General features: G+C 42.5%; 1 pseudogene across 1 annotated transcript; it reads left to right on the top strand.

Annotated features, from left to right (window-relative positions):
- Nucleotides 1–257: 257 nt before the first annotated feature.
- LOC310824138 (cytochrome P450 3A27-like) lies at nt 258–4,388 on the top strand (annotated as a pseudogene). Its single transcript has 6 exons — nt 258–350; nt 473–548; nt 741–901; nt 3,104–3,319; nt 3,523–3,685; nt 4,272–4,388. The product of its transcript is annotated as a cytochrome P450 3A27-like (transcript).
- The last annotated feature ends 447 nt before the right edge of the window (nt 4,389–4,835 follow it).

Here is a 4,835-nt window from a genome sequence, read left to right as displayed (position 1 = left end):
TGCGCTCTACTCATTTGACAAACACATGGGCCGTGTCCAGAACCAACCTCTAGTTCCTAAATGCTGGACACTTGGAGATCTGAGTGGATTGGATACAGAAGTGTCTAGGGATAGAGCCTAGGAGTTGTTTCTGGACAGGGCTGTGCATTGAATAGGATTGGAGTCACGTATCATGGTATTTCCTGTTCCTGTTTGTAACCGTGGCATTTCCTGTCCATCCAGCATTCTTCCCCTTCATGGGTCCTGTTATGGCAAACATGGAGGTATCCCTATTCCCTGCCTCGGTCACAGATTTCTTCTACGCTGTCTTTCAGAAGATCAAGTCCAATCGCGTGGCTAGCACCAGGAAGGTATGTAAATATAACTGATCAAATATACGATCTTCAGCCAGTATTGTGTAATACAATTGTAGAGATTTGGTAGCATCTGGTAGTTCTCATGTGATTTTGATCTGACGTAAGCCTGCTTCCAGAGTCGGGTAGATTTCCTGCAGCTGATGATAGACTCGCAGAAAGACAGCAACTCAAAGGGAGAGGAGCAGAGTAAAGGTGCCTGCCTTAAACACACACACACACACACACACACACACACACACACACACACACACACACACACACACACATCCACACACACACACACACACACTGTATACTAGCATCTAACACACAGACATACAGTACCTGCCTCAAACACCTATACCTACAAACACACCTACCACCCCATTTCTCCCATCATCATAGGATTGAGTGACCATGAGATCTTGTCCCAGGCAATGATGTTCATCTTTGCTGGCTATGAGACCACCAGTAGCTCTCTGTCCTTCCTGGCCTACAATCTGGCAACCAACCCTCACATCATGACCAAGCTGCAGGAGGAGATAGACACTGTGTTTCCCAACAAGGTAACCGCTCTGCAGACTCCTATATAGTACTATTCATGTGGAACAGGTGATAGTGACAGTGACAGTGTGATAGTGACATGATAGTGACAGTGTTTTAGAGGGTACTGATGAGTGTGTAACTGCTGTGCACTGCAGACTCCTACAGATGGTTAGATAGGTGACAGTATTTTGCAGTGTGCTAATGTGTCTGTAGCATCCCTGTGCAGACTTCTGCCCAGTATTATTCATTTGAAACAGGAAGTAGATAGGTGTTGTTGGAATCTTCAGAATAGTTAAAAGGCCAGTACCTGAGGACCTGAGGGATCTACAGGGTATATACCTTAAAAGCATGTCTGACATGCAGTGGTGTGCATGACCATAGAGTGATTTCTAAACTAATACAATTATCTTAAAATAAATTATAAAACTAACAGGTAATCAGTGCAGAGACTTGTGTGATATGTGCTCTCCATCTGACTCGTGCTGCTGCATTTTGTATCATTTGCCAAGAGCTTTCTTTGGTCGACCAGACAGGAGAGTGTTACAGTAATCAAGGCTGCTAGTAATACAAGCATGCATTCGTCTCTCAGTGTCAGCCTGGGAGAGGAAAGGATGCACCTTTACAGCTGTGTTCTGTAAAGGTCCATGTAATATTCAAGCGTTCTAAAAGCTTCCTAACGGTTGTAATGACTATCTTTAATCGGTAGCGATCAGGGAACAAGATCCCTTATAATAAATCCCTTATGAATAAATATTTCATTTACGAACGCTGTTTTGGTTCGGAAAACACGCTTTTTAAAATGCAGTGTCCTACCTGACATTCGGTTTGCATATAAACATGTTGTGAATGCCAGGGGTGTTCTAGGGGAGTAGACTGACTTTTCTCTGGTGGCTGCCTCTCCCAATCGTGTGTGCATGCAGAAACACAACAGCTAATGTCCAACACTGCAAGTTCATTTCGGGGGGATATATTATTATTAGGGAGGATGTTGTTGTTTGGACAACTTCAGACAGAATTTCTCCACGATGGCAGATTTCCGGCAAACTTACTTACTCTTCTTTAAGTGATACAAATGTGTTTTAGTCACATTCTTGATATGGGTTTCAAAATTAAGATCTGAGTCAATGGTAACACCTTGTTTTTTTGCCTGGTGCTTAGTGTTACTGTAAGTAGTGTCTTTAAGTGTGCAGACAGTTTGACCAGGACAAGGACAAAGAGCATTTTGGCATCAGCATTAATTAATTAATTCTAAGGTCATTAAGAACCTAGTTAATAACTTAACAACATAGTGCTATCTCAGTGCTATGATCGGCACAAAAGCCAGATTGGAACATGTCAAAGGTACAGTTGGGAATAAGGAGATTATTTAACAGTTTGAACACCTTTTTTTCAAGAATTATTATTTTTTTGCTTAAAAAGGGAAGGTTGGAGATTGGCCTAAAATCGCTAAGGACTGAAGTGTCTAAGTTACTTTTCTTCAGGAGGGGTTTCACCATGGTAGTTTTAGGTGCAGATGAACAGACCCCCACTTTGCTGAGCATTTCTGTATGCTCAGCAAAGGTTACTAAATCATTATCACAGAAGGAAGCTGTTGATGGTGTACTATTCATATTCATATTCATCATGAAATTCTCATCTGCTCAGCGACATGGCTAGATAAATAATAGAGTGAAAATATATTTTTTCCCCACTTCTAATAGACTGACATGCATTCATGTTTAGCCAGGTTTCAGATAAAAACATTACAGTGCAGCTTTCGCTCTGAGATAAGATCAATAAAGGTTTTGCCAGATAGGGACCTAATATTCAAAAGCACCATGGTAATGTTCTCTGGGCTGTTCGGTGCTGCCCGGCCACAGTTAATGGAATGGATACCAAGTTATTCACATTTGAACCACCTGACAGTTTTCTTGTAGTCTGTCGACTGTGATAGGAAATAATAGACTATAGCACATTCAGTATTCCAAGCAGTCAATCCACTAAAAGCAGCGCAGTTTAGTGGCATTTTGACTTCTGATTGATCCTTGTGTACATCTATCATTGGTGTCATGAAATTAGGCTATGCAGATTAGAATAAGTACAGTACTGTGTTCATTTCCCAAAAAAAGAACACAAAAAACTAACAGCTCTTCAGATTTGCGACGAAAAAGAGTTAGTTCTGGGCTACGGCTACGTGAACGACCAATCACTAGTGCTCATGTGAGTGTAATATCCCTGTGCAGGCTCCTCTCCAGTACGAGGCTCTGACGCAGACTATCTAGACAGCGTGATCAACGAGTCTCTCAGGTTGTACCCCATCGACTTGAAAGAGTCGCCAAGAAATCTGTTGAGATCAGCGGCATCACCATCCCCAAGGGTATGGTTGTCATGATACCCATCTGGACCTTGCACCGTGACCCCGATGTGTGGGAAGACCCAGAGGAGTTCAAACCAGAGAGGTAATGGGCCACATCTTAACCACAACCACAATATCAATCACAACAGCAACGATAAGAGCAGTGTTCCACAAACAACCATAAAACAAACCTAAATGCGACGACCAAACACAAACAGGTTTCTTCAACCATGTATAACCATCATATTACTGTGATTTAATTGATATGTTCTTTAACCCCTCCTCCTCTGAACTCTCCGTGTGTAGGTTCAGTAAGGAGAACAAGGAGAGCATCGACCCATACACCTACATGCCGTTCGGGTTGGGCCCACGGAACTGTATCGGGATGCGATTCGCTCTGGTATTGTTGAAACTGGCGATGGTGGAGATTCTACAGAGGTTCAACTTCACCGTCTGCAAAGAGACAGAGGTGAGACAAAATAATGATACAATGATTGTAAATATAATTTTGTACCTATGACTTTGTTGCGTTTCTATATGTAGCAGAGGTGATTTTGGAATCACACTCGCGTGATGTGGTAGCCCTGCCTGAGACATGTAAACTGAAGTGTCGCCCTCAGACCTTGAGGATGTCCTCTTGGCTTAATAGTAGCGTTTGTGTCTTCCACATGGGAGACCCGGGTTTGAACCCCCATACTACAATTCTGTACTTGCGTACTGCATGAGTATGTACTCCCCATTTAATTTCCCAGATTGCATTTTTCAGTACTAGGCGCCAATCATCCTCAGTATAGGCTACCTACTAAATGATGGAAGTGTGAGATTTAAAAAAAAAGCTATTTGTATTTCTGCAAAACTCCCTCGAGACTTCATAGGGCCATTTTAATGTATGTCGACCCAAGAGAGGTTGTCCAGGAGTTTGAGTTTATTTGAATTTATAGTGCAATGCTACCCGAACGTAACAGTGACACTGTATTAGGTAACATTCATAGTGTAACGCTGACATCTGTTTTACTCGTTCCTTCATACTTTAACTGTGTGTCAACTCTCACCAGATCCCCATTGAGATGGACCTACAGAACACTCTGATGCCCATACGGCCCATCAAACTCAAGCTGCTGTCCCGCTGCCAGGAGTCCAACGACAACCAGCTCAAAGCAGACAGCCAGTGATGAGGACCTGCCCTGCTGCAGGTCTCTCAGTTATTATGTTACACATAGATCTAGGATCAGCCCCAACACTGGCTACTTTCAAAAATGGGCTTAAAAAAAAAAAAGGGCTTCGCTTTTGCCTTAAATTGAAACTAAATTGGCGCTAATAATTGCACTGTGACCCTAAAATGCACTGTGACTTTTATTCTTTTTTTATGTCTTTTATGCGTTTTTATTCTAATTTTTCTTTCATGCTCTTTCCTTTTTATCTATTTTACGTAAAGCACTTTGAATTGCCTCTGTGTATGAAATGTGCTATATAAATAAACTTGCCTTGCCTTGCCTTGCCTCGCCTCGCCTCTGGGCTCTGCTGCTACTGTATGCTGCTCTCTTTGTATCTGTCTATTAGTGGAGGTCCAGGACTCGTTGTACAGAGACAGTTGTTGTCTGTCGTCTGCAGTGCAGGGA

This window comes from Argentina silus, assembly GCF_951799395.1.
Source record: "Argentina silus genome assembly, chromosome: Y".
Lineage (NCBI taxonomy): Eukaryota > Metazoa > Chordata > Actinopteri > Argentiniformes > Argentinidae > Argentina > Argentina silus.
Note: the sequence above shows the minus strand (reverse complement) of the source record. Positions and strands in the feature narration are given on the sequence as shown.